The sequence below is a fragment of the Suncus etruscus genome, chromosome 10 (assembly GCF_024139225.1).
Source record: "Suncus etruscus isolate mSunEtr1 chromosome 10, mSunEtr1.pri.cur, whole genome shotgun sequence".
Taxonomy (NCBI): Eukaryota; Metazoa; Chordata; class Mammalia; order Eulipotyphla; family Soricidae; genus Suncus; species Suncus etruscus.
Window position 1 is genome coordinate 22,728,274 of NC_064857.1, and position 14,081 is coordinate 22,742,354.

The 14,081-nt window shown below is 46.5% G+C and overlaps 1 protein-coding gene across 5 annotated transcripts in view; it reads left to right on the forward strand.

Moving 5' to 3' along the window:
• Positions 1–7,502: 7,502 nt before the first annotated feature.
• STAU2 (staufen double-stranded RNA binding protein 2) overlaps positions 7,503–14,081 on the forward strand; it is a 310,007-nt gene continuing 303,428 nt past the window's right edge. For 4 of the 5 annotated variants that reach the window (XM_049781810.1, XM_049781813.1, XM_049781816.1 and 1 more), the window contains exon 1: positions 7,509–7,602. The gene's annotated coding sequence lies outside the window, so the exon portion shown is untranslated. Of the gene's footprint in view, positions 7,603–14,081 lie in introns of all 5 variants that reach the window. The other variant, XM_049781812.1, reaches the window with a different exon arrangement.

Here is a 14,081-nt window from a genome sequence, read left to right on the forward strand (position 1 = left end):
TAGTACCAAGCCAAGAAGAGTCCCAGAGCACTGCAGGGAATGCCTCCAACCCTCCAGAAATATGTTTAGTGGCCACAAATGCTGGCAGAGGTACAGAGAAAAAGGAACCTTTATACAGTTCGGTAGGAATGTAAATTGGTGTTATTCTTTTTGAACAAAAAAATGTTCCGATCTCATATCTGCATAACTTCACTATGAATATAAAACAAATACCTAAGTGGAAGGAGCGATAGCACAGCTGGTAGGGTATTTGCCTTGCAAGCTGTTGGCCCAGGACAGATCTGGATTGAATCTTGGGCATCCCACATGGTCCCCCAAACCTGCCAGGAATGATTTCTGAGTGCAGAACTAGGAGTAAACCCTATGTGTGGCCCAAAAAAAAAAAACAAAAACAAAAACAAAAATAAAATGAAATGAAATGTAAAATAGAATAAAACCAATACCTGAAGAATACCACAATGTTCATCACAGTGTCCCAATGTCCCAACTGCATATGTAAAGTCATTGTATATGCACACAATGGAAAAATGAACCAAGTGTTGCCATTTGAGGCAAAATAAAGGTGTGCCAGGGCACAATACAAAGCAAAGTAAGAAGAAAAGCAACTATTGAATTGCATTTGTGTGCCAATATAAGGAAGCAGCAAATGATTGGACAAAAGAAAAATAGAGCTGGAGAGATGTACCACGGTTAAAACCCTTGACTTGCATGCATTGGACCTCATGATCTTTGATATGGGACTTTCACTTGAGCACTGCTAGGTATGACCCCCTCAAATAAAACAAACAAACTGGGAGCATGAAGGTAAGGCGTTGGCCTTTCATGCAGGAGGTCATTGGTTCGAATCTCGGCGTCCCATATGGTCCCCCGTGCCTGCCAGGAGCAATTTCTGAGCCTGGAGTCAGGAATAACCCCTGAGCACTGCCGGGTGTGACCCAAAAACCACAAAAAACAAAAAACAAACAAACAAAAAATCTCCCAACAAACTGGACATCACCAATAAGATTTTCAGAGGCTGGAGATATAGCACAGCAGTAGAGGATTTCCCTTGCATGCAGCTGATCCTGGATGGACCCGGTTCAATCCCCAGCATCCTATATGGTCCCCCAAGCTTGACAGGAGCAATTTCTGAGCACAAAGTCAGGAGTAACCCCTGAGTGCCACTGGTGTGACCCAAAATCAAAAAATAAAAGAAAGAAGAAAGAACGAAAGGAAGGAAGAAAAAGGAAAAAGAAAGAACGAAAGAAAAAGAAAGAAAGAAAAATATTTCCAAAGGGAGGAATGAGAATAATGGTGGAGGAAGTCTAATGGATAACAGTTGTTGCTTATTATAAAATTAAAAAGAAAAATAAGAGGGGCTGGAGCCATGGTGGTGCAAGGGGTAGGGCATTAGCCTTGCCCATGCTAGACTAGAATAGACTGTGGTTCGATCCCCAGCATCCTATAGGTCCCCCAAGCCAGGAGCGATTACTGAGCGCATAGCTAGGAGTAACCCCTGAGCGTCACCGGTTGTGGCTCAAAAACCAAAAAAAAAAAAAAAAAGAAAAAAAAAAAGAAAAGAAAAGAAAAAGAAAAACACAAAAGTCTTTAAATTAGATGATAAACTGCAGATGAAACACTAATGCTATTCATATTTATTTGTTCCAGTGACAGGACCTCAGGCATGTAAGACAGTTTCTGCACCACTGAGGTCTCTTTAGTTATTTTTGTTAGTTTTTGGGTCACACTGGTGATGCATAGGAGTTCTACATTCAGGAATGTTTGGGAGACCATATGGGATGAAGGAGATCAAATCCGGGTTGACTCATGTAAGGTAAGTGCCTTACTGTACTATCTCACTAGAACCCTCCCCCATTAATCACATTTATTTTGATAAATTAGTTCTCTAAATTCAGTTATTTACAAAGGAAAAACTTGGTAATGGATTACTGAAATCATTAATGAAAACAGCTAGGAACTAGGTATTTGTTTTTTCCTGAATTAAATATTAGTCATTCCATTGTGCTTCTGGGAACTATGCAAAAACAATTTGATAAATGGACAAATGCTAAGTATTGATGTCTTCTCATTCTAGAAGATGTTCATACTAAAATCAATGCAGAAAATGCTGACCAAAAACAGGCTATGAATGGGGGCTGGAGCGGTGGTGCAATGGTAGTGGGTTTGCCTTGCATGTGGCTAACCTAGGACGGACCGTGGTTCGGTCCCCTGGTGTCCCATATGGTTCCCCAAGCCAGGAGCAATTTCTGAGTGCATAGCCAGGAGTAACCCCTGAGCATCACCGGGTGTAGCCCCAAATCCAAAATAATAATAATAATAATAATAATAATAATAATAATAATAATAATAATAATAAAATTTTTTAAAAAGGCCACGAGGGGCCGGAGAGATAGCATGGAGGTAAGGTGTTTGCGTTGCATGCAGAAGGACGGTTGTTCAAATCTCAGCATCCCATTGGTCCCCCGAGCCTGCCAGGACGATTTCTGAGCATAGAGCTAGGAGGAACCCCTGAGTGCTGCCAGGTGTGAACCAAAAACCAAAAAATAAAATAAAATAAAAGGCCATGAATGTATCTCCATTCTAGAGTGCATGCTTTTCTTATATGAGGTCCTGGGTTTGGTCTGGTTTTGACTTTGTCTCACATGTGGCTGTGCTCAGGGATTACTTCTGGTGGGGATTGGGGGACCATAAAATCATTGCTGAGTATCAAACTTGGGTTGCCTGTGGGTAAGGCAAGTGCTCTACCCTGTGTTATCTTTGGCCCTTGAGTTTGTGTGTGTTTTGGAGGACAGGGGTCAGAGAGCAACGCTCAGGTCTTTTTTTGTTTGTTTTTTGTTTTTTGTTTTTGGGCCACACCCAGCGGTGCTCAGGGGTTACTCCTGGCTGTCTGCTCAGAAATAGCTCCTGGCAGGCACGGGGGACCATACGGGACACCAGGATTTGAACCAACCACCTTTGGTCCTGGATTGGCTGCTTGCAAGGCAAACGCCGCTGTACTATCTCTCCGGGCCCATGGTCTTATTCCTGGCTCTGCACTTAGAAATCTCTCCTGGCTCTATTATGAAACCTTTTGGGTTGTTGGGAATTATTTATTTATTTATTTATTTATTTATTTATTTATTTATTTATTTATTTATTTATTTATTTATGTTTTGGGGTCACACCCGGCAGCGCTCAGGGGTTACTCCTGGCTCTGTGCTCAGAAATCGCTCCTGGCAGAAACAGAGGACCATATGGGATGCCGGGATTCAAACCACCGTCTGTCCTGGATCGGCTGCCCTCAAGGCAAATGTCCTACCACTGTGCTATCTCTCTGGCCCCTTGTTGGGAATTTAATCTAGATTAGCCACATACAAAATAAACACCCTGCATACCATACTGTCACTCTGACCCAGTGGCCCCTGGGTTTGATCCCCAGCAACATCTCCCTACCATAAAAAGGATGAGATGTTTTATTATATTGCAATATATTACTAAATCAGAATGACATTGTCAATCATCAGAGAAAGGAGATGAGAAGTGACAGATGGTCAGGGTTTCCAGTGTGTTACAGCTTTATCATTGGGAATGTTGGAACCTGGATTATTGTGGTTCAGTGACAGAGCATTTGCCTTGCTTGCGCGACATTCTGGATTCAATCCCTACAGTGAAAAAAAAAAAAAAGATGGGAAGGAAGAATATATTATAAACTATGCAGTCTTTTGTAAAGGGAGAATAATAAGAAATGATGGAGAGCGATAGATTCTCAAAATAGTAAAAAATGAAATTGTTTAAGAAATAATTAAAGGAGACCTGGAGCGGTGGCTCAAGTGGTAAGGCGTTTGCCTTGTCTGCGCTAGCCTAGACAGTCCTGGGTTCGATCCCCAGTGTCCCATATGGTCCCCTAAGCCAGGAGTGATTTCTGAGTGCAGAGCCATTAGTAACCCCTGAACGTCGCCGGGTGCGGCCCCAAAACCAAAAACCAAAACAAAAGAGGGGGTCCCAAAGAGGTGATGGGAGGTGGGAGGGTCCTTCCTAGCGGTGCTCAGGGATCACTTATGACAGGCCATCTGGAATTGAACCTGGGTGGGCTGCTTTCAAGGCAAGCACCCTATTCGCTGTTGCTATCTTTCAGGCCCCTTATGGAGGTGATTTTGGAATAAAGAGAGGAGGAATTTATTCATCAGATGAGTGAAGACGATGAACTGTAGAGAGAACAGACTTCTGGAAAATCATAGAGATGGGAAACTCATCCCCTGGTGTCAAAGTTGATGTAAAATACCGAATTTCCTTCAAAAAAAATTTTTTTTTAAATTTTTGTGTTTTGGGGCCACATCCGGCAGCACTCAGGAGTTACTTCTGCCTCTACACTCAGATATTGTTCCTGGCAGATTTGGGAGACCGTATGGGATGCTGGGATTTGAACCACCGTCCTTCTGGATGCAAGGCAAACGCGCTACCTCCATGCTATCTCTTTTTTTTTTTTAATTTTTGTTTTTGTTTTTTGGGGGGCACACCTGGCAGTGCTCAGGGATTACTCCTGGCTCTGCGCTCAGAAATCACCCCTGACTTGGGAGACCATATGGGATGCTGGGAATCGAACTTGGGTCCATCCTGGATCAGCCACATGCAAGGCAAACACCCTACCACTGTGCTACCACACTAGTTCCCCCCCCCCCATTAATAACATTCAACAAATACTGAAATATGGACTTAGTGCTTGACTTGAGTAGCTAAAAATCATCAGTAAATGACTAAAATAAACTTAGAGAAGATGTGTTAAATTTGAAGAAATTAGGCAGAGATATACAAAGAAGAGGGGACATAGAGATTTCTGGAGGGAAAACGCAGCAAGAGATAATATCTTGGGGGCCAGAGAGATAGCACAGAGGTAGAACATTTGCCTTGCAAGCGGCTGACCCAGGACTGAAGTTGGTTCAAATCCCGCCATCCCATATGGTCCCTTGTGCCTGCCAGGAGCGATTTCTGAGCGCAGAGCCAGGAGTAACTCCTTAATGCTGACAGGTGTGACATTCCACCCCCCCCAAAGAGATAATATCTTACAACATGAGACTACTCTATGCCAGGACCTGTCTAAATGACTTTATCTAACTATAGACATCTTTATATATGTGTGTAAATACATAAATGTGTTTAACTATACCGCATCACACATAGCTTGGTTTTGTTCCCGAAAAGCTGACTTATCAGAGAAGGAACATCACAGATGTAGGTGGAGAAGGGTTCTTGGATGGCTCAGGAATTCTGTTGTAGGTCATTTGACTCCTGGCTACTTTGTCCAGTTGTGCAGGAGACTTGTAGGATGTGCGAGGGAGGGAATAGTCTCAGGAGAAAGTGCTCCTGGAGGCAGGAACGGTAGTACAGTGTCTCACAAAGCTGACCTGGGTTTGACTTCCAGCATCTCATATGGTACCCCAAGTACCATCCACAGTGATTCCTACAGAGCCAGGCAGCCAGGTATAACCCCTGAGAGAGAGAGAGAGAGAGAGAGAGAGAGAGAGAGACAGACAGACAGACAGACAGACAGACAGAGACAGAGAGAGACAGAGAGAGACAGAGAGACAGAGAGACAGAGAGAGACAGAGAGAGACAGAGAGACAGAGAGAGACAGAGAGACAGAGAGAAACAGAGACAGACAGAAACAGAGACAGAGAGACAGAGAGAGATTTTTGAGTACAGAGCCAGGAGTAACCCCTGAGTGCCTCTAGGTGTGACCCAAAAACCGAATAAATAAATAAGTAAATAAATAAATCCAAAAGGAGTTCAGCATCTGGGGAGCTTCAGCACTGGTGCCTGGGCAATTTCTTGACCTTCTAATTTCCCAAACACCTCCTCAAGAGGGCCAGGGTCTCACCTATCTATCTGCCAGTAGCCATTGCTATGGTCTTCCTTTTAGCAAGTGGCTTAGCAGGCCCAAACATCTGATTTTGCTTTTTTCCTTTCAAGTGCCACTTTGGACATTCTTTCTGATAAGGAAGTTCAGAAGGAATGACATGGGGGCCAGAGAGCTAGCACAGTGGTAGGGCGTTTGCCTTGCACACAGCCAAATCCAGGACTGACGGTGGTTTGAATCCTGGCATTCTATATGGTCCCCCAAGCCTGCCAGTTGCGATTTCTGAGCCCAGAGCCAGGAGTAACCCCTGAGCATCCTTGGTGTGTCCTCAAAACAAAACAACAACAAAATGACATGATACTTGAATGAAAACACAGTTCTCTAGGTGTATTTTATGGTCAGATTATTTTTGGTATGCCTGTCTCGAATACAGGCAGGGCTGGGGAGGAAGATTGGGGACATCGGTGATGAGAATGTTGCACTGATGAAGGGGGGGTGGTATTCTTTTTACGACTGAAATCCAACTACAATCATGTTTGCATCAAGGTGCTTAAACAAAGATTATATAAAAAAAAAATGGGGCCAGGAGAGATAGCACAGAGGTAGGGTGTTTACCTTGCATGAGACCGACCTGGGAGGAACCTGGTTCGATTCCTGGCATCCCATATGGTCCTCCAGCCTGCCAGGAGCTATTTCTGAGCACAGAGCCAGGAGGGACCAACCAGTCAATCAATCAATCAGTAAAAATAAAGTTGTTTTTTTTTTTAATAAAAGGACTGTTCCTCAAAAAAATAAAAAAAAAAGAGGACAAAAAAAAAAAAAGTAAAGATTATTTTGGGTATCATTAACTAACCCAGCAGACTTAAGTAACCAACGTCAAAAACCAGGCCAAATCATGAGGTGATTCGAGTTTTCTGGGCCCCCCAAAATCTAGGGATCTAGGACACTGCTCTAAGACTGCTTCTCATTTTAGGATCCCAGATTTATTTCTTTTTTTTTTTCCAGGCGACAAAATAATGATTCTATTTTAGTGTCCTTGATGGGGAAGATTTTTTTGGGGGGCCATGACGCCAAAATCTCGGACAGCGGGTGGTTTACAGATCACTGGGGGTGTTTTCCGAGCGAGCTTGACACTCCCCTCACCCCTCCCAGCTCCCTGCACCCCGCCTTTAATCCCCCCCAAATCTGCCAAAGGTGCAGGATCCCCTAAAGCCTGAACAGCACAGCCCGCACAGCGGCAGGAGGAGGAGCAGACGCGTGATGCTCTCTGATCCCCAGCGCCGCAGTGAGTGGGGGGCTGCTGGAAAGCTGGATGAGGAAGGTAGGGGGGGTGTAGGGACTCCCCTGGGGATTCTGGGGTGCAGGCCACCCCCGCCCCAAGCCCTGGGGGCCTAGTGCAGATTTGGAAGGGGCATCCAAGGAGGGCCTGGGGTGGGGAAAATGGGAAAATTGGGCTTCCCCAGCTCCCCATGTCTGCTTTTCCAAGGGTTCAGGCTGGTTTGGAAAACTGGGGTGGGGGGAACCCCCCAAAAACTGCAGAGCCGGCGGCTGCAATACACACAAACGGCCGCCAGGAGGCGCTCCTTGCGCCTGGAAACAATGGAGAGCCCGAAGCCGGGAGCGCGCGGCGCGGCTCCGCGCTAGGGCCAGGGCAGGCTGGAGCCCGGGCGGGAGAAGGAAGGGCGCGGCGGGGCCTATCTGCCAGTCTTGGGGGACCCCCTATGTGGGAGCTGAGCTGCCTTGCAGAGTGGTCTGCACCCGGCTTGAAGGTAAAATGCATCCCTGGGGGGCTTCCTGGAGGCCGTGGCTTCTTAGCTCCTGGAGCCTGGAGCTTTGCAGCAGGCCTCCCCTTTTTCAAACCCTCTGCTCGTTTAAGGGTTTGGGGGGGCCTTTTTCTAGCAGAAGGGGGGTGTCTGGGTGTATTTGGGGGAGCCCCCAAGGAAGGAGAGGAGATGGGCTGGCCTGACACAGGTGTTGTCCCAAAGGGGTGGAGCTGGGAGGGCTTCTGGGGTGCTTGCTGGCTAGGGGGGGTGAAATGGGGGTGCCACTACATGAACCCCACAAGGTGGGTGGGGGTCTTGGATCTATGCAAACTAGGGGATCTGGGGTTGCTCATGCAAGGAAAGGAAAAAAAAGGAGGTGTCAGGCTTTGGGGAGGAGGGAAGGCCGCACTTGGGGAGCTGTGGAAGGAGGAGCCCCCCCTTTCTGGGGCAGCAGGGGAGGGTGAGGAGGGGGTTTGGGGGGACCCAGGGGGAAGGGGAGGGTCTGCTGGGGAGCTGCGGGGGGCATGGCGTGGCTATTTCTGTGCCCTGGGGCCTGAGTGTGGGAGGCCGGGCAGCAGGGTGGGTGGGGCCGCGGGGACCCAATCGCGGGGGACCCGGGACTGGCCGGGCAGGCCAACTGGGGGAGTCGGAGTTGTTGACCTTGGGGGAGGTGAAGGGAGTGGGGAGAAGAGACAAAGATCTCTTAGGAGGCGCCCAGGGCCTTCTGATCTGTCCTGGCAGGGAGCCGGAGTGGTGGTGGAGAGCTGGGAAGAAAGGGGGTGCTTGCACTTGGCTTGGCAATTCGGGGAGACATGCCAGCCTGGCTGGGGCAGTGTCTCTGGGTGGGTGGGTGGGAGCTGAGGATAATGGCGTCGGGGGCTCTGGAAAAGCCTGCCCATAGCTCTCAGCATCTGGCATGTGTGCTGGAGATGGTTGGCAGACTTGGGGGGGGGTCGTGCTGATGCGATCCGAGTGTCCCCCCCAACCTTCCTCCCTACTAGGATTCATTGGGTCAGGAAAAATCATTCCCTTTGGGGATGTGGGGGCTGAGACTAACGGATTGAAAAAAGTGGGTGGTTCCTGGGAGAAAGGAACTAGGCTGTGCCTTTATTATTATTATTATTATTATTATTGTTGTTGTTGTTGTTGTTGTTGTTGTTGTTTTTTGAGTCACACCGGTGGCTCTCAGGGGTTACTCCTGGCTCTATGCTCAGAAATTGCTCCTGGCAGGCTCTGGGGACCATATGGGATGCTGGGTTTCGAACCCGGTTCCATCCTGGTCAGCCAGGTGCAAGGCAAAGGTCCTACCGCTGTGCAATATCTCTCCAGCCCCTTGTAGCCCATCTTTGAAGCACTTTTAGCCAAACTAAGTAGTGGGCATACTTTTTATCTTACTAGTGTGATTTAAATTCTAGTCACTATGGGCACATTTTTAATTTTTTTATTTTTGCTTTTTGGTTTTTGGGGCCACAGCCTGCTATGCTCAGGGGTTACTCCTGGCTCTGTGCTCAGAAATCACTTCTGGGTTGGGGGACCATACGGGATGCTGGGGGTTTGAACTCAGTTCTGTCCTGTGTCATCTGCATGCAAGGCAAATGCCCTACTGCTGTTATCTCTCCAGTTCCAAATGGTCTGTATTTTTTTTTAACAATAAAACTAGAAAACTAAAAAACAAAAACAACACACACACACACCTACCCACAAAAAAGAAAGAAAACTAAGATGGCCACTAAGTTTTTTAGTATGTAAACAATACAGAGGGGCTGGAGAAATAATACAGCCGGTAGGCCTCTCTTGCCTTGCACAAGGCGCACCTGGGTGGGTTTGAATCCTGTCCTTATAGTCCATTAAGCACTGTCTGGAGTTATTCCTGAATGCTGAGCCAGGAGTAACCTTTGAGCATCGCTGGGTGTGGCTCAAAAACCACACCTAAACAACACTTCCCTCCAGTAAATAAAGAAAGTATGAGTGAATAGCTTTCCTATTTTAGAATCAAATTCTGGAAGACACAATTGCTACATCTATCTGTCTAATCTTTTTCCTCCTGGTTGCAAAACTCTACTTCTATTACTATTTATTTATTTATTTATTTATTTATTTATTTATTTATTTATTTATTTATTTATTTATTTATTTATTTTTGGCTCACACCCGGCAGCACTTAGGGTTACTTCTGGCTCTAAGCTCAGAAATCTCTCCTGGCTTGGGGGACCATATGGGACGCTGGGGATCGAACCCAGATCTGTCCTGGATCAGCCAGTTGCAAGGCAAACACCCTACAACTGCACTATCTCTTTGGCCCCTATCTTTTTTTTTTTTTAATAGCATCTTTTTTTTTTTTTAATAGCATTTTTTTTTTTTTTTTGGTTTTTTGGGCCACACCCGGTGACGCTCAGGGGTTACTCCTGGCTATGCACTCAGAAGTCACTCCTGGCTTGGGGGACCATATGGGACGCCGGGGATCGAACCGCGGTCCATCCTAGGCTAGCGCAGGCAAGGCAGGCACCTTACTTCTAGCGCCACCGCCCGGCCCCAGCATTTTTTTTTTTATAGTGTAGGAGATCAACCCTTGCTTTACTCCTGTAAGGCTTTGCCATTGGGCTAAATATATCTCTTTCCTGTCCTTTTTTTTTAGGACCCTTAGAATACCAACATTTTATACAGGTTCATATATATATAGATATACATCTACATAGATAACATTAAACATTATTATTATTTTTTTGGTTTTGGGCCACACCTGGTGACGTTCAGGGGTTACTCCTGGCCATGTGCTCAGAAATTGCTCCTGGCTTGGGGGACTATATGGGATGCTGGGGGTTTGAACCCAGGTCCGTCCTGGGTCATTTGCATGCAAGGCAAACACCCTACCACTGTGCTATCTCTCTGGCCCCAACATTGAACATTTTTATATGTAGATAACCATGAAAGACAGGGAAATATCTGGATATTGCAGAAATGGAGTTGTATTGATAGCTTGACCACAGCTGGATTAATTTGGTTTTGGGGCTACTTTGTGTGTGTGTGTGTGTGTGTGTGTGTGTGTGTGTGTGTGTGTGGTTTTTGGGTCACACCCGGCAGTGCTCAGGGGTTATTTCTGGCTCCAGGCTCAGAAATTGCTCCTGGCAGGCACAGGGGACCATATGGGGCGCCGGGATTTTAACCGATGACCTCCTGCATGAAAGGCAAACGCCTTACCTCCATGCTATCTCTCCGGCCCCTTGGGGCTACTTTTGACAGTGGCTCAAGAGCTGTTTTTCACTCCTGGTGGTGCTTGGGACAATTTATGGTGCCAGGGATTAAACGGATGAGCTGTGTTCAAGGAAAGAACTTCCCTGCTACTCTCTCTTTGGCCCTCCAGATTTATTGTATGTGCCTTTCCTAGCTTCTCAAGAAAATATCAGGCGAAGGGCCAGGGGAAACTACAGAAGGTAGGCTACTTGCCTTCCACATGGATGTGTGTTTGTGTTTCCCTTTTACCACCAGGAGCTACTCCTGAATTCGGAGCCAGGAGTAACCCCTCAGCATCACCACGTGTGGGCGCAAAACAAAAAGGAAGCAAAACAGAAAACCCCTCAGCTTTGGGTTGGAGAAATAATACAGCAGGTGGGGCACTTGCCTTGCATATGGCAACCAGGGTTCGATTCCCACCATGCCAGATGGTTCCTAAGCATTGCCATCCAGGAACACTGGTCCTGAGCATTGCCAGATGTGACTTCCTCCGCAAATAATTGCAATTTATATTTATAAGTCATTTTTTTTTTTGGTTTTGGTTTTTGGATTACACCTGGCAGTGCTCAGGGGTTACTCCTGGCTTTGTGCTCAGAAACTGCTCCTGGCTTGGGGGACCATATGGGGATCGAACTGAAACCAGGTTCGTCCTAGGTCGGTTGTGTGCAAGGCAAATGCCCTACCGCTGCGCCACTGCTCTGGCTCCTCAGGGTTACTTTTGACTCTGCACTCAGGCATCATTCTTGACAGTGCTCAGGGGACCATATGGGATACTGGGGATCGGACCCAGGTCGATCACATGCAAGGCAAATGCCTTTTCTGCTGTGCTTTTATTCCAGACCCCAGCTTTTTGTTTCTTATTTCATTTATTTTTGGACCACATCTGGTGGTGGTCAGGGCTACCCCTGGCTCTGTCTCAGGAATCATCCTGGCAGGTTTGGAGAACTATATGGGATGCTGGGGATCGAACTCAGATCAGCTGCATGCAAGCAAATGCCCTACCTATAGTACTATTGCACTGTTCCCAATTTTTTGTTTGTTTGTTTGTTTTTGGGTCACAACTGTCAGCGCTCAGGGGTTACTCCTGGCTCTATGCTCAGAAATTGCTCCTTGCAGCCTCGGGGGACCATATGGAATGCCAGGATTCGAACCACTGTCCTCTGCATGCAAAGCAAATGCCCTATCTCCATGCTATCTCTCCGGCCCCTCTGTTCCCAATTTTGCTTCTTATATCAAGATTTTTGATTGATGAGATCATTAATTATAGGAAGGGTGCTAATTTATTTTTGTTGGTTTTGTTTTTGGGCCACACCCAGTGACACTTAGGGATTACTCCTGGCTCTGTGCTCAGAAATCCCAAGTTCTTGGCTTGGGAGACCATATGGGACGCTGGGGGATCATCCTAAGCTAGTAAGGCAGATGCCTTACTGCTTGCACCACCACTCTGGCTCCAGTCCTTCCTATTTTCATTGAGTAGCTTGGAATTTGGAATATTGTGTCCTAAGCTGCCTGACCAGATAACACATGACATTATTTCACTAAAAGTACCTACCTGTCATGGCACTGAAATATGACTGAAAACTTTTATTGGCAGGAGGGTAAAGGTAAAGGTATTATGAAATATAGACGGTATTGTTTTGTACTCTTATCAGTTCTGTACAGTTGGTCTTCATACTTTATCAAATTGTTTTCAATATAGGTCAGTGACTTGGATGTCTTTCAAGAAGAAATGAGGTATTATATAGACTTACTCCACTTGTATTTTGAATTGTTGGTGGCATAAGAGTGAATTATTATTTATTAAACTTGATTGATTGATTGATTTTTTTTTTTGAGCCACACCCAGTGGTGCTCAGGGGTCACTCCTGGCTCTGTACTCAGAAATCGCTCCTGGCAGGCCCGGGAGACCATATGGGATGCTGGGAATCAAACTGGGTCTTTCCTGAGTTGACTACATGCTAGACAAATGCCATACCACTGTGCTATCATTCTGGCCCAGTAGTAAATTATTGATGTAAATAGAATATGATTTGTTTGTTGAGAAAGTATAATTTTAAAATAGCTAGTTGCCTCAAAGTTCTGTTATAGATTGTAGTTAGTTTCTAAGTTTTATTTATTTATTCTTGGCTCTTGGGTCACACCCGGCAGCGCTCAGGGGTTACTCCTGGCTCTGCTCAGAAATCACTCCTGCCAGGCTTGGGGGACCATATGGGATGCCGGGATTTGAACCACCCTCTGTCCTGGGGTCTGCATGCAAGGCAAACACCCTCCCGCTGTACTATCTCTCTGGCCACGGGGACTTAAGCCTTTGAATAAGATGTAAACATTCGTTTCATAACTTAGCACTTTCCAATGCTAGTTACACACAGTTGCTCTAGTTGATGGGAGGGAGTATTGATATTTTTGTTGTGTATGGATGTCAATATTTAAAAAAACAGGGGATTATAGAATTTTAGGCTTAGTACAAGATTGACTTAATTTCTTCTTATTTTATTTTATTTTATTTTTTAGGATTGACTTGATTTCTGTTGTAAAGCAAATGACCCCAGAGTTCGAAGCCTTTAATCAGTAAACACAGTTATACCAGAGTTTTGTTTCTTCCCTTCCCTTCCCTTCCCTTCCCTTCCCTTCCCTTCCCTTCCCTTCCCTTCCCTTCCCTTCCCTTCCCTTCCCTTCCCTTCCCTTCCCTTCCCTTCCCTCCCCTCCCCCTCCCCTCCCCTCCCCTCCCCTCCCCTCCCCTCCCCCCCCTCCCCTCCCCTCCCCTCCCCCCTCCCCTCCCCTCCCCTCCCTTCCCTTCCCTTCTCTTCTCTTCTTTTCTTTTCATTTTTGTTTTGGTTTTTGGGTCACACCTGGTGATGCTCAGGGGTTCCTCCTGGTTCTGTGCTCAGAAATCGCTCCTGGCTTGCGGGGACCATATGGGACGCTGGAGATTGAACCCAGGTCTGTCCTGGGTCAGCCATGTGCAAGGCAAACGCACTACCATTGTTCTATCTCTCTGGCCCCCATACTAGAGTTTCTGTGGGTTAAAACTTGGGAGTCGCTGGGCTTAGAGCTTATGGCTCAGGCCTCTGAGGAGGCTGTTAAAGGGCTTGATAGCTTCTGAAATCTCAAGGGGAGGGGGACAAGAGCCACTTCCATGCTCTTTTAGGGGCTTTCGGCATGACTCAGATCTGTGGGGGATTTTTAGACTGAAGGTCAGTTTCTCTTGGGCTGTGGTCTGGAGGCCTCATAATTCTTTGCCCTGTGGGTCTGCC